General features: G+C 46.1%; 1 pseudogene; it reads right to left on the bottom strand.

Annotated features, from left to right (window-relative positions):
• Nucleotides 1–16: 16 nt before the first annotated feature.
• On the bottom strand, nucleotides 17–8,634 carry LOC123408627 (annotated as a pseudogene).
• Nucleotides 8,635–24,704: the final 16,070 nt, after the last annotated feature.

The following is a 24,704-nucleotide window of genomic DNA, read 5'->3' as shown; positions in this document are numbered from 1 at the left end:
GACTGCACATATGCATTTAAAAAGCGGTGAGAGGAGTACTAGCAATTCTACAGTGTTCAACACTCACAATGCCAACAAGAAATGCATCCCGATAGCTTGCAATTCTAACACTTTTGATAATCTAAACAATGTTAGCACACACAGGTCAAAGCACATAACAATCTACTATTTGCATTGCACTAACCACTCCCAACGCTATAATATGATGTGCAAGTGTTCTCCAGGAGCTAGTATTGCAAACATACATTACGGCAAGCCTAGCTTTGCAAGCACGAAAAACTACCAAACTATATCTTTATCTAAGTTGGCAAAACAACAAACAACTGGTGTGCACGCGCAAGGGGCCTCACCTTGGTCTCGAGCTCATGGAACGAGTTGACGAACACGTCGTCGGCGTCCTCCAACCTCTCGAACACACAGTACGACTCCGGCGCCGCCATGAATGACGGCACATCCTCCAGCCCCAGGTCGACGCTCAGCACGCCCCGGAGCGCACTCCCGTCCACGACCGGCAGGCCGACGCGGCCCGCGTAGACCTCCTCGTAGACGACGTCCACCGCGCGGCTGTCGGCACACCGGCGGCGTGACCCACGCGGCCCGCCCAGGGCAGGTGCGGGTCGTAGACGAGCACGCGTACGGGCCTCCCCGCCCTGGCCTCTGACAGGAAGAGCGCCTCGAGGGTTTCAGACCCCGCAGCCACGAGACGGTGGACGTACTGCCTGAAGTTCGAGCAAGCTGCCATGCCGCCATCGTCAAAGCTGTCAAAGATGGCGGCGACGCGGAAGGGGGGCAAAGGGGGCGGGACGGTGGCGAGGAGGTGGCGCGTGGTGACGAGCCTGGGGCGGAGGCCGTGGTATGCGAGGCGGCGGCCGAGCTGCAGCATGGGGTTGAGGTGGCCCTGCGCCTCCGGGAAGGCGAGGAGCAGGACATGGCCGCCGCCGCCGTCTGAACCAACAAGGTGGTAACCTAACCTCCCTCTTCGTGCTGGTTCACGATCCCAATAGGAGCAGAGATTTTTTTTTTGGAAAACTACCAGTGGCGCACCACCAGCTGGTGTGCCATTAGTAACCAGGGTTACTAATGGCACACCAGCTGGTGGTGCGCCATTAGTAGTTTTGTAAAAAAAATTATAGTAGTGGCGCAGTGGGTGAGTGGTGCGCCATTACTAGGTAAACTAGTAATGGCGCACTCTGCCCCGGTGCGCCATTTGTATTTTTGAAAAAAAAAATGTTAGTAGTGGCGCACCGTGTTTGTGGTGCGCTATTAGTGTCCATCACACTAATGGCGCACCTGCACATGGTGTTCCACTGCTATATAGTAGTGGCGCACCACTTGTCTGGTGCGCCATTAGTGTCTATATTATCTATAGCCCTGTTCCTAGTAGTGACAAGCCCACACGGCGCGGCCACCCCCCTAGGTCGCGCCATGCAGGCTTGTGGGGCCCACGTCGCACCGCCACCCCCAATCTCAGTCCTATATCTTCCGTTTCGCCTGGAAAAAAAAGAGAGAAGGTTTCATCGCGTTTTGCGATACGGAGGCACCACCACATCCTGTTCTTCATCTGGAGGGCAGATCTGGAGTCCGTTTCGGGCTCCGGAGAGGGGAAATCGTCGCTATCGTCATCATCAACCTTTCTCCATCGACAATTCCACAATGCTCTTCATCCTTCGTGAGTAATCTCATCGTAGGTTTGCTGGACGGTGATGAGTTGGATGAGATCTATCATGTAATCGACTTAGTTCTTGACGGGGATTGATCCATGGTATCCACTATGTTCTAGATTGATGTTGCTACTACTTGGCTATGCTTAATGCTTGTCACTTGGGCCGGAGTGCCATGATTTCAGATCTGAACCTATTATGTTGTCGCCAATATATGTGTGTTTTCGATCCTATCTTGCAAGTTGTAGTCACCAACTATGTGTTATGACCCGGCAACCCCGGAGTGACAATAGCCGGAACCACTACCGGAGATGACCATAGTATGAGGAGTTCATGTATTCACCAAGTGTTAATGCGTTGGTCCGGTTCTTTATTGAAAGGAGAACCTTAATATCCCGTAGTTTCCATTAGGACGCCGCTGCCATGGGAGGGATGGACAATAGATGTCATGCAAGTTCTTTTCCCTAAGCACGTATGACTACATACGGAATACATGCCTACATTAGATTGACGAACGGGAGCTAGCCACATATCTCTCCGTGTTATAGTTGTTACATGATGAATCACATCCGTCATACTCATCCAGCACCGATCCACTGCCTACGAGTCTTTTACTACCGGTCCTCGCTATGTTACTTTGCCTAGGCTTGTCCCTTGCTACAAGAGGTATTGGGCAACTTTGCTGCTCTCACTACTGTTGTTACTTTGCTACTGCTGCTAGTGCTGTTACTTGTTACCTTGTTGTTGCTGCTACTACTGTTCCTTGCTACTCCTCTGTTACTTGTTGCGAGACTTTGTTGGCGCCAACATCCCATCAACAAGGCCTTTTCTAGCGCCGTTGCCGGGGATTGCCAAAGCTTTTTCTAGGTGCCGTTGCTATCGTACTACCTTGTTACTAATACTTTGTTTGCAGACAATAATATTTCAGGTGTGGTTGAATTGACAACTCAACTGCTAATACTTGAGAATATCCTTTAGCTTCCCCTTGTGAGTGAATCAATAAATTTGGGTTGAATACTCTACCCTCGAAAATTGCTGCGATCCCATACGCTTGTGGGACACCAAAGCACGGCGGTTCTTGAAATGTTTCTTGGAAAGACGTGTTTCTTGGAAGAATTCTCCATCATACGTGTCTTGGTTAATGTGAGCTTCATAATCCTGTTCTTTTGGGGGAGGTGGTCTAACACGTTTCGGCACATCGTAAACAACATACCAACCTTCCAGATTCTTATCAGTTTGGCATGCCCACGGTAGATACAAAACTTGGGTCGCCTGTTGAGCCATAATATAGACATAGGGAACATCTAAATGGGTGTTTGGATTGATTTCGACTAGTCCTATATGTTCATGAGTCCTTCTAGTCTCCTTCGACTGGAACCAATAACATTTGAAGACTACGACGTTCGGTGGGTTTTCACCATTGAATTGAAGTTCATAAATTGCTTCAACTCTTCCATAATACTCCACACCATATTCACCGATAGCAGAGACACAACAATTTGTAGATTTCCTGTCGGGCATAGATAGCTCTTTGCCAATGGTACGTAAGAGATACCTGTTGATGTTGTATTTCTCAAATGAACGGACCTTATAGTCAAAACCAATGGCGGCTTGTCTCAATTCGGCGTCCATAGACTCTGAATTAGCCTACAAGTTTAATACGAAACGATTGTTGCACTAGCCGCAAGAAATGAAATGGTCCATTATTGATAATTACCGTTTGTTTGAACCAAGAGATGAAACCGGGATAGCCGCCTCCATGCTTTACCATAAGCTCATACTCTTCGACGGAATCATTTTGGATCACCGCTCCATCCGAGAATTTGGCGACATATCGGCTGTATGAAATATTCGGGAATAAGAGCAGTTCAAATGAATTAGAAGTTACAGAAAAATGTGCCGAGAACTTACTCGATGTACGGCCGCACTTCTGTTAGGTTGTTGAAGATATACAACGAAATGTTCCGCCATTCTCCGACATCCAACGTTATTGGCTTTCAAGCACCGGCTATTGCGAGCTTCCCTTTGAATAGGCTGAGATTGGATCCACCTTGTTTATGGTATTCATCATTGTACTGAGGCTTCGGATTATACAAACGATGATTTTTAGCTGCGTAGTGTGCTGTCACAAAGTTTGCCACCTCCTCGGTAATGAATGTCTCAGCCATCGATGCTTTAATTCTACGATTATTTTTACATTTGGCGCGAAGCATCTTATGCATCCTCTCAGTTGCATAGCACCAACGATTTTGCACAGGCCCACCCAATCTTGCCTCGGTCGGTCGATGTAAAATCAAATGCTGCATTGGATTAAAGAAGCCCGGCGGAAAGATCTTCTCTAACTTGCACAACAACTCCAGTGCAAACTCCTCCATGTCATCTACCACACTAGGCGACAATTCTTTCGCACAAAGAACACAGAAGAAATAGCTCAGCTCCGCCAGTACTAGCCATCCATCCTCAGGAATAAAGCCACATAACATCACCATCATTACCCTCTCAAGCCATATGTGCCAATCATGAATCTTGAGACCAAAGATTTTTAATTTTTCAAGGCTCACTCCCCTCTTTAGATTCGTCGCATACCCATCGGGGAACATCAAGTGCATTTTCACCCACAAGATAATTTCCCTCATAGCTAGGCTTCCAAGATTGAACCACACCTTTGGCTTCGACCACTTCTGCTTTCCTTTGCCTTCTCGCATGTTTTGTAATGGTCTATGACATAGTGTCTCTTGATCGACTCTAGCCTTAGTATTATCCTTTGTCTTCCCATCTATGTCGAACAATGTACCAAAAATAGCATCTCCGATATTCTTTTCACTGTGCATCATGTCGATATTGTGTGGAAGAAGGAGGTCTTTGAAGTAAGGCAGATCGCACAAGCATGGCTTGTGAGTCCAGGCGTGTTTTGAATTATACCCATTGAAATAACCTGGACGCTCTGGATCAGGCTCGAGGGCATTTAACAGATCCAGGATCTATTGGCCTGTCAACGTAGGTGGTGCCAAGTTTTTGACAACTTTACCTTTGGTAAAGTTCTTCTTGTCTTTTTTGAAATGATGGTCAAGATCCAGGAACTGTCTATGCAAGTCAACCAAGAATACTTCCGACCATCCCGCAACCAAAGAAACTGAAGAGCTGCCTTGCATGTGGGGCACGGGAACCTTCCATGCACACACCATCCAGAGAATAGCGCATACGCCGGCAAGTCATGCATAGAGTACATGTACCACACATGCATTTTGAAGCTTTCTTTTCTAGCGGCATCATACTTCTTGATACCATTATCCCAAGCTTCTTCCAATTCATCCTTAAGTGGCTGCATGTACACATTCATATTCTTCCCCGAATAATTGGGCCCTGGAATTATCAACGACAAAAATATGTTATTTCTTTGCATAATCTGCACGGGGGGGAGACTGAGTGGAATGATAAATACAGGCAAACAAATGTATTGCGTTACCATCATGCCGAAGGGATTAAAACCATCAGTGGCGACGCAGACTTGATGATTCCTTCGATCTGCCGCTTTATCCTAATGCAATCCATCGAAATGTTTCCATGCTTCCCTATCCGATGTGTGTGCCGCCATCTAATTCACGTCCGCATCTAATTCGATTCTTTTGCCCAATTTGAGCCATGTCTTCTGTCTGGCTGTCTCTTCGACCATGAAAGGACGTTGAAGCCTTTGTATGATTGGCATATACCGAAGAACACTAACTACGATTTTGGTCTGCCTTTTCTCACCCATACCATTTTCTACCACAAGATACCTGCAAGACTCGCAATTGGGACAATACTCCAAGTGTGCATACTCGTTCCTAAATAAGACACATCCTTTCTCACATGCATCTATCTTCTCATACGGCATCTTAAGTACACGAAGTATTTTGTCTGACTGGTACAGGTTTGCAGGCATGACATGGCCTTTGGGTAGAAAGCATCCAAATAGTATCATCATCGCGTCGTAGCATTCTCTTCCCAAGTTGAAATGAGCCTTCAGAGCCATTACTTATGCAATGGCATCCAGCTGACAAAGCTCAGTGTGCTCGTGGAGAGGACGTTTTGAAGTCTCCGACATTTCATAGAAGGCCTTTGCAGCTTCCTCCATCTTATCTTCCGAATCCCGAGCATCATCAAAGTCTTGCACCATGTCTTCGGTCCCGGTACCATGCTCGTCGGTGCGACGACGAACCACCTCAGCTCTGGTGCGTTGTATGGACTCACCATGAAATGTCCAAACCATATAATTAGGCTTAAAACCCTCCTCTGCAGGTGTTTAATCATTTCATCCTCTGTCCTCTTTTTATAGCTGTCGCATCCAGGACAAGGGTACCAGTTTGTTTCCTCGCCATTTGCAAATGCGGCTTTCACAAACTCCTTGGTTTTTAGAATCCATTCGTTCGTCATCTCTTTCTGACTAGGGTGACCGATGAACATCCACGCAGGACCACTCATCTTGCCTAGCTACTAAACAGAGAAGAAATATATTTATATATAATTCAACATATATATTCATCAATTAATCAAGTTTGCCAGTTTTATTACATCCATACAACCTACACGCTAATAGGTAAAGATAGGTCCTAATCCCACCCAAGTATGTGTAGATTGGGTTCGTTTTCCCATGCTCTACTCTGGATCCAACGCAAAACTTCGGTAGCACCTCCCCGCTGTTCTCCTCATACACGTCTCCGCAATAAACAGAGAGGATGTGTATCCGGAGAACAATAGGGAGGCACTGACGAAATTATGCATCGGATTCGGAACAAAGCATATGGGAAAACGAACCCAATCTACACATACTCAGGTTGTCCATGGATAACGTTGGCCAATTCAAAAGAATCACGGTTATAAATATATGCAAATGCATGCATATTTATATATGTAACCCTTTCGAACAGGAGACACATACTGGTCACGCATACTGATAAATTAATTTAATTACCTATATCTAGCAAGTTTCATCCGAAGACCCACCCACAACAAACTAAGGGGTGAGGAGGAGATGACATTTGTACTCACCCACGAATGCAGGGGCGGAGCTCATAGAACGCACGGGCAGGTCTTTGCACAGCGGACCTCACAGCAACGAGATAACTATCACATGTAAATCCACCCGTTAAACACAAATATTTTGTGTTCATTAATAAAATAGAAAAATATATGATCTAACACAAATATATGACCTATATAGATGTCATCTAGGTTTCCATAAAAAAATATTTCGTGTCGTCGTGTTCTCAAGATGTCGTGTCGGGGCGTCGTGTCGGGGTTTCGGGGCATCGTGTCGGGTGTGGTGGTGTCAGGGTTTCGTTTTCTTCTTCTTCATCTTATTTTTTCCTCGTCTACCTTTTCTTCATCTTCTTCTTCCTTCCTTCCTTTTCTTCTTATTCTACTTATTTCTTCTTCTTCTTCTTCTTCTTCTTCTTCTTCTTCTTCTTCTTCTTCTTCTCTTCTTCTTCTTCTGCTGCTTCTGCTTCTTCTTCTTCTTCTTCCTTCTTTTTCTTTTTCCTCTTCTGCTTCTTCTTCTTCTTCCTTCTTTTTCTTTTTCCTCTTCTTCTTCTTCTTCTTCTTCTTCTTCTTCTTCTTCCTTCTTTTCCTTTTTCCTGTTCTTCTTCTTCTTCTTCTTCTTCCTTCTTTTCCTTTTTCCTCTTCTTTATTATTCTCCTCTCTCCTTGCGGGTCGGGGGTCGGGGGTCGAGGGTCGGGGGTTGGTGGCGTCGGGCGTCGGGGGTCGGTGGTCGGGGGCCGGGAGTCGGGGGTCGGGGGTTAGTGGCGTCGGGGGTCGAGGGTCGGGTCGGGGGTTGGTGGCGTTGGGCGTCGGGGGTCGGTGGTCGGGGGCCGGGGGCCGGCGGTCGGGGTCAGTGGCATCGGGGGTCGAGGGTCAGTGGCGTCGGGCGTCGGGTGTCGGCGGTCGGGGACCAGTGGCGTCGGGGGTCGGGGGTCGGGGGTCGATGTTCAATGGCGTCGGGGGTCGAGGGTCGAGAGTCGGTGGCGTCGGGCGTGGGGGGTCGAGGGTCAGTGCCGAGGTGTCGGGGTTCCATTTTCCTCTTGTTTCTTCTTATCCTCTCTCCTCTTTTTCTTCTTCTTCTCCTTCTTCTTCCTCTTCTTGATCATCTTATTCTTATTCTTATTCTTCTTCTTTTTTCTCCTCCTCCTCCTCCTCGTCTTCTTCTTCTTCTTCTTCTTTCTTTTCTCTTTATCCTCCTCACCTCTTTCTTCTTCTTCTTCTTCTTCTTTTTTCTTCTAGTTTTTTCTTCTGTTATTTTCTTCTAAGTTTTTTATTTTCTATCTACTTTTTTGTACCTAATAAACTAACTATCTAATTTAACAGAAAAAATCAAAAGAAACTAACTATCTAATTTAATAGAATTAACAGAAAATAAACTAACTATCTAATTTAACAGAAAAACAGAAAATAAACTAACTATCTAAATTAACTATCTAATTTAAAAGAAAAAAAACTGAAAAAATAGGGGTACCGGAGGCACTCACCGGAGTTGGGGACGGCCGGTGAGGGGAGGGGCGTCGCCGGGAGCCGGTGAGGGGAGGGGCATCGCCGGAAGCCGGTGAGGGGAGGGGTCGTCGACGGGAGCCGGTGAGGGGAGGGGCCTGCACAGGGAGCCGGTGAGGGGAGGGGCGGCGACGGGATCCGGTGAGGGGAGGGGGCGGCGCCGGGGGCGGGTGAGGGGAGGGGCGCCGGGGCAATGGGGGCAATATGGGCAATGGGGGCCGGAGCCGGCAGGGGCGGTGGCCAGGTGGTAGGGCAGAGCATGGTGGGGCGCCGATGATGTGGTGGTGGCGGGGCAGAGCGTGGGGGCGGTGGGGAACAAGGGCGCCGGGCACCGACGATGGGGCACAGGGGGACGGGGGTGGTGGGGCCCTGGGGCGCAGGAGCGGTGGGGCACAGGGGCGCCGTGCGCCGACGATGTGTGGGCGGTGTGGCGTCGGCGATGTGGTGGTGGCATGGCGGCGGACGAGGGAGGTGTGCAGAGAATTGACAGAGAGAGAGAGAGAGAGGGAGAAAGAGAGTGGTGTGTGGCCGGGGGACAACGACCGTTAGTGTAGGAGCTTCTTTGACGTCTGCAGCGGACGACAAAGAGGGGGTGGTGGCAGGGGTGGCGTCGGTCGTCAGGGCAGGGCGTTTGTCATCTGCCTGCCCACTCTTTGTCGTCAGCTGGCGGACGACAAAGTGTTAGGGTGGCTTCGGCCGTTAGGGCAGGGCCTTTGCCGTCTGCCTGCCCCTTCTTTGTCGTCTGCTAGCTGACGGGAAATGCTTGGCCGATGGCAAAAATGACCTTTGCCATGAGCCAGACCTGCGCCTTCCGTTTTTCTGTAGCTGACGGCAAAGAGGCTCTTTGCCATCAGCCAGGGGACGGCAAAGAACAGGCTGATGGCAAATTCTCTGTTTCCAGTTGTGGTTCATAAAGCCGGGAGGTTGTTTGACATATTCTTACTCCTCAATTTCACCGTTTAGAAAAGTAGTTTCATATCCACTCGGTAAAGATTAATATCTTGGTGATTGGCATAAGCAAGAAGAATACAAATGACTTCAAGTCTAGCAATAGGGGCATAGGTCTCACCGTAGTCCATACCTTTGACTTGCGTATAACCTTGAGCTACGAGACATGCCTTGGTGCGGACCACCTGACCATCATCATCTTGCTTGTTTCGAAACACCCATTTTGTAACAATGATGTTGTGCTCGTCCTTGGTTTTCTCAATGAGTGTCCAAACTTCCTTCCTCTCGAAGATGTGTAGCTCTCTGTTCATGGCATTCACCCAATCCAGGTCTTGAAGTGCTTCTTCTACCTTCATAGGATTAATGCTAGAGATCAATGAGTAATGCTCACAAAAGTTAGGTATACGAGTTTTAGAGCGAGTGATTCTCTCGGTGTTACTTCACCGAAGATTTGATTTAGCGGATGATCCTTGTCCTATCTTTCTCGAACTCATGAAAACTTTTTCGTGTTGGATGGTGGAGCTTCCTCATCATATTCTTCTTCGTTGTTGTTGAATGTGTCATCTCCTTGAGGTGGTGGTGAAGTAGGTTGAGGTGGATCATCTCGATGTACTTTCCTTCACCTTCATGGGATGAATCTTGTCGATGGACAAGTCTTGGATGGATTCCGAAGGTTCCTTATCTCCTACATCATTTGGCAATTGTTCGACTTGCGAACCATTAGATTGATCTAACTTCACATCTACCATCTCTTAAAATTTTCTAGTGAAGTTGTTGTAGACACGGTAAGTGTGAGAGTTTGATCCGTAACGAAGTAGGAAACCTTCATGACATTTAGGAGGAAATTTAGAACATTGATGCTTATCAAGAATGTAGCACTTTGAGCCGAATAATCGAAAGTATCCAACTTGGTGTTTTTGTACTCGTGAGTATCTCGTATGCCATTTTTCCGAGAAGCTTGTGTAAGTAGAGTCGGTCTGTGGCACGACAAGTTGTTTCAATGGCTTCTGTCCAAAAGTGTCTTGGCATCTTGTATTGGTCAAACATCGTTTTAACCATCTCTATGAGACTCTGGATCTTCCTCTCAACAACTCCATTTTGTTGACCTGTGTACGTTGCCGAGACCTCATCTGAGATACCCTCTTCATCAAGAAAGGTATCCACATTTGTGTTCTTGAACTCCAATCCGTTGTCGCTCTGAACTTTCTTGGTATTCACTTCAAACTAATTTTTGGCTTTCCAAGCAAAGTTGTTGAAGATCTTTTGTACCTGCGAATTGTCATCGAGAAAGAACACACACCTAAATCTGTTAAAATCTTCAACCATAACTAGACCAAAAGAATTTCCACTGAGGCTCTTATAAGCGTTAGGACCAAAGAGATCCATGTGAAGTGGCTCGAGTGACCTTCTAGTAGTCATCATGTTCTTCACCAGATGACTTCCACCGACTTGTTTTCCTGCTTGAGAAGCACTACAAAATCTATCTTTGTCAAAGATAACATCTTTAACTCCTAGAATATGATCACCTTCGATAAGCTTGTAAAGATTATGCATTCCAACATGTTCTACCTTCTATGCCATAACCAACCTTTAGAAGATTTTGCAATAAAACATGTATGAGGTTTAGATTTTTTTTGAAATCAACAATGTATAGATCACCTCTATGAAAACCAGTAAAGATCATGTTATAATTGTCTCGACGAAACACTTAGCAATCAACTTCTGTAAATAGCACACCAAAACGAAAATCCGCTAATCTATGTAGGAAAAAAAGATTGTATCTAAGGGATTCAACAAGGATGCCATTTTGAATGGAACTATCATGAGATATGGCCACCTTACCAAGTCCAAATACCTTACCCTTGGAGTTGTCTCCAAAAGTCACATATCTTCATTGTCGATGGTTTGGTGTGATCTCATGAAACATGTCTTTATCTATGGTCTTGTGATAGGTGCATGCATTGTCGAGTATCCACTCCTTTCCTCCTGCCATGTAGTCTCTAAGGTTTACCATAAAAACTTAGGATCTTCATGGTCTTCTCATATTCGATGTCAAACTTCTCGTCATTATCGTAGTAGTCGTGCTACATATTGTCATCGTCGAATGGAATATCCTCGTCACAAGAATCAAAATATTCGTTAGAATTTCGACCATCACAATGTTCCAGTTTATGAATGTGAGTGGCTTGAACAATGATGTTATTGACGGTAATGACATCTCGTCAAGCATTCATGAGGTCACAAAGCTCAAATAGATAATTATCGAAATTAGGATCATTGGTCTTCAGTTTGTGAAAGACAATAGTTTTTTGAAAATTACATCAAGATTTTACAAGGAGTAATCTGGATATCGTTTCTCCAAATATTTCCACAAAGTATAAGCACACTTGAAGTTCTTCATTTCATTAAGCAAATTTCTTGGCAGCCCTCTAAAGATGAGATTAACAGTTTTAGGATTACCAATCATATTAATTCATCATAATGAGAAGGATGTAAGGGATCAATGGAAGGAACATAGGGATATTGAACATATTTTCTCAAATGTAATTCATCAAATATATCATGCATTTCACCTTTCCATTATCTGTAATGCTCCCATTGAGAACAGACACTCTACAACTAATATTCCCCAAACTAGACACATCCATCTTCGTCCAATGGTGATTAAACCAAAGCTATGCAGAGCAATGCTCTCATACCAATTGTGGGATCATAGAAGGGATGTCTAGAGGGGGTGAATAGATAACTTGCAAAATTAAAAGCTAGACCTTTCCCAAATTTAATTGTTGGCAGATTTTAGCGATTCTAACAAGTCTAGTACACCCTACACATGCTAGTAAACAGATATGGCATCGGAAAATAAAGACATTGCACATGTAAGTAAGTATTAGAGTTTAGTAAGATCAAACGCGAAGATGGACACGGTGATTTTCGGCGTGGTTTGAATAGGTGATGCTATCGTCGGTCCACGTTGATGGAGACTTCAGCCCACACAGGGTAACGGCGGCGCAAGTCCACGGAGGGCTCAACCCAAGGAGGGTCTGATACGTCTCCGTTGTATCTACTTTTCCGAACTCTTTTGCCCTTGTTTTGGACTCTAACTTGCATCATTTGAATGGAACAAACCCGGACTGACGCTGTTTTCAACAAAATTGCCATGGTGTTGTTTTTGTGTTGAAATGAAAGTTCTCGGAACGTCCTGAAAATTTCCGGATATTTTCTGGAATAAAAGAAACATACCTGTGCAAAGATCCACCGGAGGGGCGTGCCAGTGGGCCACAAGCCCACAGGCCGCGGCCACCCCCCTAGGCCGCGCCGTGCAGGCTTGTGGGGCCCACGTGGCACCACCGCCACCAATCTCAGCTCTGTATCTTGCGTTTGCCTGGAAAAAAGCAGAGAGAAGGTTTCATCGCGTTTTGCGATACGGAGGCGCCACCACATCCTGTTCTTCATCTGGAGGGCAGATTTGGAGTCCATTTCGGGCTCCGGAGAGGGGAAATCGTCGCCATCGTCATCATCAACCTTTCTCCATCGACAATTCCATGATGCTCTTCATCGTTCATGAGTAATCTCATCGTAGGCTTGCTGGCTGGTGATGAGTTGGATGAGATCTATCATGTAATCGACTTAGTTCTTGACGGGGATTGATCCCTAGTATCCACTATGTTCTAGATTGATGTTGCTACTACTTGGCTATGCTTAATGCTTGTCACTAGGGCCCGAGTGCCATGATTTCAGATGTGAACCTATAATGTTGTCGCCCATATATGTGTGTTTTAGATCCTATCTTGCAAGTTGTAGTTACCTATTATGTGTTATGACCTGGCAACCACAGAGTGACAATAGCCGGAACCACTCCCGGAGATGACCATAGTATGAGGAGTTCATGTATTCACCGCGTGTTAATGCGTTGGTCCGGTTCTTTATTAAAAGGAGAACCTTAATGTCCCATAGTTTCCGTTAGGACCCCGCTGCCACGGGAGGGATGGACAATAGATGTCATGCAAGTTCTTTTCCCTAAGCACGTATGACTACATACGGAATACATGCCTACATTAGATTGACGAACGGGAGCTAGTCACATATCTCTCCGTGATTTAGCTGTTACATGATGAATCACATCCGTCACACTCAACCATCACCGATCCACTGCCTACGAGTCTTTTACTACTGGTCCTCGCTACTTTACTTTGCCTAGGCTTGTCCCTTGCTACAAGAGGGATTGGGCGACTTTGTTGCTACTGTTGCTGCTGCTGTTAGTTTGCTGCTACTGTTGCTACTGCTGTTACTTGTTACTTTGCTGCTGCTACTACTATTGTTCCTTGCAACTCCGTTGTTACTTGTTGCAAGACTTTGTTGGCGCCGTTGCCGAGGCTAGGTAAGCGGTACTAACATCGAGTCAACCACGGCTTTTTTCTGGCACCGTTGCTATCATACTACCTTGCTACTGAACTTTGCTTGTAGACACTAATCTTTCAGGTGTGGTTGAATTAACAACTCAACTGCTAATACTTGAGAATATTATTTCGCTTCCCCTTGAGTCGAATCAATAAATTTGGGTTGAATACTCTACCCTCGAAAACTGTTGCGATCCCATACGCTTGTGGGACATCAGGGTCCACCGAGAATCAACCTTGTCAATTCCATCACAACTTATGTCCGTGAAAGACTAGCCTCATTCGGGGTAGATCTTCATGAAGTAGGCGATCTCCTTGCCTGTACAAACTTCTTGGTTCAACTACACAACAAGAAGTAGGAGGCTTTGACGGAGTCCGGAATTAAGGGTACTTGGGTAGTCGGCTTACTAGGAAGAGGTCGGCTTGATGGGTTGTTCCTACGATGGGTCGGGCTGTGTGATCATCTCGTATTCAAGAAGGAGAACCCCGAAGACTAGCACGGCAACCAGGTAAAAGTAGACTAGGTTGGTTGCATGTAACCCTAGGCCCCCCGGTGACTATATAAACCGGGGGTCCTCATCCATGTAGAGGTATTATTCCACCTAGGGTTTAGAATACATGATCTCGAGGTAGACTCTGTAATCATCATCCACATCAATATAATCAAGCAGGACATAGGGTTTTACTTCCTCAAGAGGGCCCGAACCTGGGTAAACATTGTCTCCCCCTCTCTCATGCAACTCATCGTTCTAAGGTCCACAGTTAGGGTCCCCTACCCGAGATCTACCGATTTTGACGCCAACATTGGTGCTTTCATTGAGAGATCCACTGATTGGATCGTCGAGGGGTCGATGGCATGCCTGGTCATCAGCGAAGATATCATTAGCAGGGATGTCTACGGCCCCGGACAAATATTCGCCTTCGGAAGCATGGTTCTGCACGCCAATCCGGCCAGCCACCTCGGCCTAGTCGAGAACTTTTCCCCCGGTCAGGAAGTCAAGTTCGCGAACCTAGAGTTCACCAGTAACTCCCGGGGATATCTTGCATTAACAAGACTCTTAGATCCTCTCAAGGAACTCGCGGCCCCCAACACTTTGCCATCGGGAACCGCAGACCTCACCATCGGAACGACCTCCATCCCCACCTCGGCACTAGAGCTCGCAGCGCTGAACACACCGGAGTGCAGCTTGACCGTGAACACTTTGGAAGCGAGCTCAAACGCCATGAGGGCATTAGAGACACAGGTTGAACCCGAACAATCAAGCGATGTGAGCCCGAGTGAAATCTCCATGTTACAAAAGTACTCGATCAGATGCAAGTCATGGGGATGACGAACGACCAAGTTACGGTCTATGACCAGATCGTACTTAGACCCAACGACAAGAGAAATCTATATCCCACCCATTACGCACCTGGAAAGATCGTCAAGTGCCCAGGCACAAGCTCCCCGCATCAGTCACCTGAGCTGAGGACGGTCTATGTCCCGGTGAGCGATCTTCCGGACTTATCCAACAATCTAGAAAATTTGTCTCACTTTGACAACGCGTCGGGGCGAGCGGCACGCCCAGCAGGCGACCTAGTCGGTAACGTATCTATCGAGGTTTTCTGGCTGCGAAGCACAGGAATCCAAAATCTTTCCCCACCCACCACACATACCGAGAATAAGACGGAAGAGTACGGCTCTCCGGGCATGTACGAAGTCACGCAAAAGTGAGGGGAATCAACACACCATTTTGGGCCAGATTCCTCCTCGGCAACAAGACCAGAGGCCGCGACAAGTGTGTGCTTATTCACGCGTTCCAGCAGCATTGTCGCAATGAGGGCTTCCTCAATGCCCTCTCCCGTTGCCGGATTCAATCCTTCACTAAGCTGTCGAGCGTAGTCCTCAAATACCGTGCTAGGGAAATTACTTTGCAAATTCAGCAAATGTGCAATGACCCTAGCCTCGTCAGACCAATCTGGACAAGACGCACACCCTCGGTTACGGGGCCGGTCGCAACCGGAAACTTGGCAAAAAGAACTCAGATGCGGGCTAAATTGGTCCTCGACGTACTACTGGACGAGCCATGCCCCATACATTCTGCTCCACCTCAATCAAGCTCCACCCATAGCCTTAGAGCTTGTTGGGTCGTCGGGCAGGTCGCAAAAAGTGGAGAGACTACCCTCATCGCAACACCGTTGGAGCGCCGGCCAACGGCACCGCCGGATACAACCAAAGAGATCTTAACGATCTATGAGACGTTCACCTCTAAAAATCAGAGAAAGGGATCCTTTCGGGAGCTCCATCAAATCCATCATGTAGCAGCAGCAAACCCATAGTCAAACACATCTATCGCGTTCGACCAGCCGCCTAGTCCTAAACCCCATAATCGACGGCTTCACACTCAACAAAGTACTGATGGACGGGGGTAGCAACCTCAACCTCATTGACGAGGACCCACTTGAAAAAATGCATTTCGACCGATCTAGAATCGAGCCGAGCACATCCAACTTCCGGGGTACTGTCCCCGGGAGAGAGGCATGCTGATGACCCACAAGTATAGGGGATCAATCGTAGTCCTTTCGATAAGTAAGAGTGTCGAAACCAACAAGGAGGAGAAGGCTCTGATAAACGGTTTGCAGCAAGGTAATAACTGCAAGCACTGAAAGTAGCAGTAACTAGTGATGGTGTAGTGAGGTGAAATGTAGCAAGCGAAAAGTAACAAGTAACAAGTAGTAGCAACGGTGCAGCAAGTGGCCCAATCCCTTTTGTAGCAAGGGACAAGCCTGAACAAAGTCTTATAAGAGGAAAAGCGCTCCTGAGGACACACGGGAATTTCTGTCATGCTAGTTTCATCATGTTCATATGATTCGCTTTCGTTACTTTGATAGTTTGATATGTGGGTGGACCGGCGCTTGGGTACTGCCCTTACTTGGACAAGCATCCCACTTATGATTAACCCCTCTCGCAAGCATCCGTAACTACGAAAGAAGAATTAAGACAACGTCTAACCATAGCATTAAACTAGTGGATCCAAATCAGCCCCTTACGAAGCAACGCATAGACTGGGGTTTAAGCTTCTGTCACTCCAGCAACCCATCATCTACTTACTACTCCCCAATGCCTTCCTCTAGGCCAAAATATGGTGAAGTGTTATGTAGTCGACGTTCAAATAACACCACTAGAGGAAAAACAACATACAACATATCAAAATACCGAACGAATACCAAATTCACATGACTATTATTAGCATGACTTATCCCATGTCCTCAGGAACAAAAGTATCTACACAAAAAGCATAATCATAATCATGATCAGAGATGTAATAAATAGCATCAAGGATCTGAACATAAACTCTTCCACCAAGTAATCCAACTAGCATCAACTACAAAGAGTAATCAACACTACTAGCAACATTACAAGTACCAATCGGAGTCGCGAGACGGAGATTGGTTACAAGAGATGAACTAGGGTTTGGAGAGGAGATGGTGCTGATGAAGATGTTTATGGAGATGCCTCCCCTCCGACGAGAGGAGTGTTGGTGATGACGATGGCGATGATTTCCCCCTCCGGGAGGGAAGTTTCCCCGGCAGGATCGTCCCGCCGGAGCTCCAGATTGGATCTGCTCAAGTTCCGCCTCGAGGCGGCGGAGAATCCACGAAAAAGCTCCACCCTGATTTTTTCCAGACGAAACCCTTCATATAGCAAAAGAGGGGGGCAGTGGGCCACCAGGGTGCCCACAAGCCCTGTTGCGCGGCCAGGGGGTAGGCCGCGGCAACTAGGCTTGTGGGACCCTGGTTGCTCCCCTCTGACACTTCTTTCGCCCAGTATTTTTTATAAAATCCAAAAAAAATCCACGTTGATTTTCAGGGCATTTGGAGTTGCGCAGAAAAGAGGACTCAGACTTGCTCCTTTTTCAGTCCAGAATTCCAACTGCCGGTATTCTCCCTCTTCAAATAAACCTTGCAAAATAAGATAGAAAAGGCATAACTAAGGTTCCCCAAAGTTTAATAACAGTCCATAAAGAGATAAATATCAACACGAAAGCATGATGCAAAATGGAAGTATCACCTGCCACATATGACGAGTAGCGCTCGACGTGGTATTCGGTACACCCGATAATTACTAATCTGAAGAGCTACTCTTTCATATTGTCCCATTCCCGCAGTTATCATGCACTGTTGGGACGTGAAGCCTTCACACAGTTCCAGGCCATACCGCATTATGGGTAAATAAAACTCAAAACGCCATGGACAAACCGAATGATCACGTTAAACAGTGACCCCAAAAGAGTCCTACGGGCCGAAAACAAAACGGCAACCCTTGCCCTGGAGGTGCTCGTAGAGACCCTCGCAGCAAAAGAACTCACGGGACTATTGCCATGATAGACAAAAAGGACGTGATCCTCGCCAAGAGGCCCAAGTCCACATCCTTCAAACTGGCCGACGAATCGTGAAATTCTAGGTACACTCGACGGATCCTAGTAAAACAGTATCAATCGGGGCGCAAGTGGAGCCCGAAAATTGACGAAGCACTACACGCTTTTCTATTCAAGAATTGGGTGATATTTGCCTGGCGACCATTAGACATGTGAGGAATACCACGGGGGCTGTCAGAGCATATCCTAAAGATAATCGCCGGTTTCAAACCTGTCAAACACGCCTTGCGCCAATTTTTCGAACCTAAACGCCAAGCTATGGGTGAAGAGCTCGCCAAGTTACTCGAAGCCGGTTTCATGAGGGACATTAAACACCCCGTCTATTTGGAAAACCTGGTCATGGTATCAAAGAAGGATAAATCCTAGTGGCTATCTGTCGATTTTAAGGACCTAAACAATAGTTGCACCACGGATCCCTTTCCGTTGCCTTGAATAGATCAAATTATCGACGCCACAGCCGGCCATGATTCCCTATGCTTCCTTGATGCCTACTTCCGATACCATCAGATCAAAATGAAGGAATCCGATCACGCAGCAACCGCATTTATAACACCATACAGGACATTCTGTTTTAACACAATGCCATTCGGGCTAAAAAATGGGGGCGCCACTTATCAGCGCATGATTCAGACTTGCTTGGGGAAACAAATCGTAAAAATAGTAGAGGCATATGTAGACGATGTGGTCGTCAATACCAGACACATAAACCAGCGGGTGGACGACCTCGGGGAGACCTCTACCAATTTATGGGAATATGCGTGTTCGGCGTCCCATCGGCAAACTCCTTGGATTTATCGTATCGAAAAGAGGAATCGAAGCCAATCCGGCCAAAATAGGAGCATTGTTACAGCTCGTGATACCAACAGAGCTATAGCACACCCAAAAACTGGCAGGATGCGTAACGGCCCTAAGACGACTTATATCTCGTCTAGACAAGAAGGCCCTACCACTGTATCGATTGCTGAAGAAAACCAAAGATGTCAAGTGGACAGATGAGGCCACAACGGCTCTGGAGGACATTAAGGTGATATTAGCCAGTAACCCCATACTAGCAACAACCTTCACAGGGGAGCCGATGTTGATATACATCTCGGCCACCAATCAAGTCGTCAACACGGTACTCATCGTAGAACGAGAAGCTGAGGGCCAACAAGTACAAATTCAAAGGCCAGTCTACTATGTATCCGAAGTTCTCACTCCATGTAAAACCACGTACCCACATTACCAAAATATTACCTATATAGTATTCGTGGCATCACGAAAGCTTTGGCACTATTTCCAGGAGTGTGGGGTCACTGCGACTTCGGAAGTTCGGCTGAACGATATTATTAACAATAAGGATGCTACTGGCCGAATAGAAAAATGGGCCATCGAGCTCGTGCCTTTCGAGATCACCTACAAACCATGACGGGCCATCAAATTTCATGTCCTAGCCGACTTCGTGGTTGAAAGGACCGAGACCGAACTCCCCACAGAGTATAGCACTTATGCTGATTGGACCATGTATTTTTACATGTGCCAAACATCCGCCAGACTGGGGGATGGAGTTATTCTCACATCCCCCACTAGGGATCATGTTCGGTAAGTGCTATAGATCATGTACGCTGATTAAAACAATGCAGCCGAATGCGAAGCCCTATTACACGGTCTTTAGATGGCAGCAGCAATGGGCATTCAGCGGCTCGAAGTACGAGGAGACTATAATCTTGCCATTTTGCAAATCAACGGCGAATTCGACGCAAAAAATCAAAAAATGGCGGCTAATAGAAATGTTGTCCTCAAAATATCGTCACGATTTGAAGGATTAGAGTTCCACCATGTCTCAAGAGACAACAACCAAGCAAAGGACGTTCTCCCCCGCGTAGGTGCAAAGTGTGACCCCGTCCCTAGCAACATCTTTCTGGAGAGGTTGTTCAAGCCATCCGTAGTATGGAAAAATGAGACGGTCTGCACAGGGGTTGGCGGCCAAGAACAGGTGGTACCCCCAGCGACTGAGCAGGATGATCAAGTCATCGACCGGTCTTCAATCAAAGAAACGCCCTCGGCCCAAGAGGTCATGGACATAATTGCTCCATGGACTGAACCTTTCCTTGCTTATCTATTAGGCAAGGAGCTGCCTGCTACTTCTCAAAGAACAGCGGCAGAAATTGACACGTTGACGGAGACTTGCTTTCATTGGTTTTTCCCTTGAAGAGGAAAGGGTGATGCAGCACAGGAGCAGTAAGTATTTCCCTCGGTTTGAGAACCAAGGTATCAATCTAGTAGGAGAATCTTGTCAAGTCCAGACTACCTGCGCAAACACAAAAGAGCTTGCACCCAACGCTATAAAGGGGTTGTCAATCCCTTCAAGATTGATTGCAAAGTGAGATCTAAAGGTAGAAAGTGCAATGAAGTAAAAGAGTAAGGCTGAAAATATGGTGTGAAGTAGACCCGAGGGACATAGTGTTCACTAGAGGCTTCTCTCAAAATACAAATATTATAGTGGGTGAACAAATTGCTGTCGAGCAATTGATAGAACTGCGCAAAGTCATGACGATATCTATGGCAATGATCATACATATAGGCATCACGTCCGAGACAAGTAGACCGATACTTTCTGCATCTACTACTATTACTCCACACATCGACCGCTATCCAGCATGCATCTAGTGTATTGAGTTCATGACGAACAGAGTAACGCCTTAAGCAAGATGACTTGATGTAGAGGGATAAACTCAAACCAATGATAAAAACCCCATCTTTTAACCTTGATGGCAACAACACGATGCATGCCTCGCTACCCCTTCTGTCACTGGGTGAGGTCACCGCATGGTATGTCTTGATAACCCACAAGTGTAGGGGATCGCAATAGTTTTCGAGAGTAGAGTATTCGACCCAAATTTTTTGATTCACCTCAAGGGGAAACAAAAAATATTCTCAAGTATTAGCAGCTGAGTTTGTCAGATTCAACCACACCTGAAAGATTAGTGTCTGCAAGCAAAGTATCAGTAGCAAAGTAGTATGATAGCAACGGTGCCAGAAACAGATGTGTTGACGGCACACTATTCCTAAATGTTGTATCAATGGCGACATTAAGTTGCACGTGGACGGGGAACTATTCTTCCCCGGCAATGGTGTCGGAAAATTTCTTGCAACAAGTAACAACAGAGTAGCAAGGAACAACAGTAGCTGCAGAGTAACAGCAGCAACAACAGTAGTAACAGTCGCAGCAGAGTAACAGCAGTAGTAACAGTAGTAGCAAAGTGGCCCAATCCCTTTTGTAGCAAGGGACAAGCCTGAACAAAGTAACGTAGCAAGGACCAGTAGTAAAATACTCGTAGGCAGTGGATCGGTGATGGATGAGTATGACGGATGTGATTCATCATGTAACAGCTATAACACGGAGAGATAAGTAACTATCTCCCATGCGTCAATCTAATGTAGGCATGTATTCCGTATGTAGTCATGCGTGCTTAGGGAAAAGAACTTGCATGACATCTATTGTCCATCCCTCCCGTGGCAGCGGGGTCCTAATGGAAACTACGGGATATTAAGGTTCTCCTTTTAATAAAGAACCGGACCAACGCATTAACACTTGGTGAATAAATGAACTCCTCATACTATGGTCATCTCCGGGAGTGGTTCCGGCTATTGTCACTCCGGGGTTACCAGGTTATAACACATAGCAGGTGACTACAACTTGCAAGATAGGACCTATAAAACACATATATTGGCGACAACATAATAGGTTCAGATCTGAAATCATGGCACGCGGGCCCTAGTGACAAGCATTAAGCATAGCCAAGTAGTAGCAACATCAATCTAGAATATAGTGGATACTAGGTATCAATCCCCGTCAAAACTAACTCGATTACATATAGATCTCATCCAACTCATCACCGTTGAGCAACCTACGATGAGATTACTCACAAACGATGAAGAGCATCTTGGAATTGTCGATGGAGGAAGGTTGATGATGACGATGGCGACGATTTCTCCTCTCCGGAGCCCAAACCGGACTCCAGATCTGCCCTCCAGATGAAGAACAGGAGGTGGCGGCGCCTCCGTATCGTAAAACGCGATGAAACCTTCTCTCTGATTTTTTTCCGTGCGAGACGGAAGATATAGAGCTAAGTTTGGGGGCGGTGGTTCCACGTGGGCCCCACAAGCCCTCACGGCGCGGCCTAGGGGGGTAGCCGCGACCTATGGGCTTGTGGCCCACTTGCACGCCCCCTCCGGTGGAACTTTGCGCAGGTATTTTTCTTTTATTCCAGAAAAATTCTGCTGAAAACAGCGTTAGTCCGGGTTAGTTCCATTCAAATCATGCATGTTAGAATCCAAAACAAGGGCAAAAGAGTTCGGAAAAGTAGATACGACGGAGACGTATCAACTCCCCCAAGCTTAAAGCCTTCCTTGTCCTCAAGAAATTCAGTTGACAAAGTGAAAGAGACAAAAGAATAAGTTTGACTAACTCTGTTTGATCTTGTTGTTGCAACTATGTCTAACTCATAACGAGAATTTCAGCAAGATCACAAGTAAACCACATAAGCAAATGATATCTAGGTCTCACGGTAAACTCATATCAATGGCACAATTAGCTAGCGAGCAAGTAATAACAAGTCTCAAACGTCAACACTTCAATCAAAATAACATGAAGCAGTACGAATAGATGGTATCTCGCTAGCTCTTTCTGAGACCGCAAAACATAAATGCAGAGCACCTTGAAATACCAAGGGCTGACTAAACATTGTAATTCAAGGCATGAAGATCCAGTCACAATCATACTCAACACAGTTAAAAGCAAAGAATAAAAATGACAAAGGTGCTCTCTAATTGGTGCTTTTGTAAGAGGAGGATGACTCAACATGAACATAAATAGACAGGCCCTTCGCAGAGGAAAGCATTGATTTGCAGAGGTGCCAGAGCTCAAGCTTTGAAAACAGAGATAATAATTTTGGGTGGCATGCTTTCATTCTCAATGCAATGACTAAGAATTCTCAACATCTTCCACGCTACACATGCTATAGGCGGTTCCCAAACAGAAAAGAAAAGTTTTTACTCCCCCACCACCAATCAATCACACTCCACGGCTAGCCGAACCCTCGGGTACCGTCCATACCAACATCAATACTGGGGGAGTTTTGTTTGCAATTATCTTTTCGATTTGAGCATGGAACTGGGAATTCCAATTACCGGCCCCTTTCTCGTGAATATATTGAATAAACACATATCGAGGATAACACGCCTACCATGGTAGATACCAATAGCCCCCTGTCACCACATGAGCGGTTCGGGCATGTAAAACAGATTACTTCTTGAAGGTTTAGAGAGTGGCACATGCAAATTTACTTGGAACGGCAGGTAGATACCGCACATAGGTAGGTATGGTGGACACATATGGCACAACTTTGGGTTTATGGTAGTGGATGCACAAGCAGTATTCCCGCTTAGTACAAGTGAAGGCTAGCAAAAGACTGGGAAGCGACCAACTAGAGAGCGACAAGAGTCATCAAAATGCATTGAGATAAACTAACATTGAGTGCAAGCATGAGTAGGACATAAATCACCATGAACATGAATATCATATAGGCTATGTTGATTTTGTTTCAACTACATGCGTAAACATGCACCAAGTCAAGCCACTTGAATCATTCAAAAGAGGATGCCATCCTATCATACTACAACACAGTCATCTCAACATTCATGTGGGCATCCAAGACAAACCATTATAAGCTCCTAGCTAAGTAAGCATGGCATAAGAAACTATGATCTCTAAGTTGTCATTGCAAACATGTTTCTCTCACAACAAAGTTGAATCAGGCATGATGAGCTAGTCATATTTACAAAAACAAAATAGATCGAGTTCATACCAACTTTTCCAGGCTCAGTCACTTCATCATATATCGTCATTATTGCCTTTCACTTGCACGACCGAACGATGTGAACAATAATAAGCGTGCTCGTGCATTGGACTAAAGCTGGAATCTGCAGGCAAACACAAAGGAGAAGACAAAGTAATATGGCTCTTTGAAAGCTAAACAAGTATGCATGCAAGAGGCACTAAAGATTGTAACCAATATCTTCTACCTTGACCCAAAGAAAAAGAAAACTAATTACACGGGAAAGCTCCAAACAAGAAAAAGAAGAAAACTAAAATCTTTTTGGGTCTTCTCAAACTAGGCAGACACACGAAAAGGAAACGAGAAAAATTAATAAACTAGCATGGATGATACAGTGGCAAAGTGTGAACACCGGCTAACAAAGTGAAAGCATAAGCAAGAATGTAAAGTCGGTGAAAAAAACGTACTCCCCCAGGCTTAGGCTTTTGGCCTAAGTTGGTCTACTCCCAAGGAGGGAAATAACCAGCTCCGGGGTACTCCGGAGTGGACTGAGGATGCCACTTCTGTGTGAGCTACTCTAGCTCCAACTGATAAAATGGCGTATGGTACTCGACTGGTGGCTCGGGCACGGGCACTTGTGGTTGGGCTAAGACCCAATATGCGTAGATGTCCGAGGGCACAATAATGTACCTGCCTGCATGAAGATTGAACAAAGAAGGAGCAGGCAAAGTAATAGTCTCACGAGTACCCTGACTAATTACCATGTTATAAATCATCCTTCTATTTATATCTCTATCAAGAAAGTCATGGCGAACCATGCTATCGTAATCTAGATATCTCTCGGGAAGAAGAACCTCTTCTTCCTCCTCTAGTCTAATAGGTATCTCAAAGTGTTTGGCAAGACGGGTAGCATAGATACCTCCATAGACAACACCTTTAGAA

Source organism: Hordeum vulgare, chromosome 7H (genome assembly GCF_904849725.1).
Source record: "Hordeum vulgare subsp. vulgare chromosome 7H, MorexV3_pseudomolecules_assembly, whole genome shotgun sequence".
NCBI classification, from domain to species: Eukaryota; Viridiplantae; Streptophyta; class Magnoliopsida; order Poales; family Poaceae; genus Hordeum; species Hordeum vulgare.
Note: the sequence above shows the minus strand (reverse complement) of the source record. Positions and strands in the feature narration are given on the sequence as shown.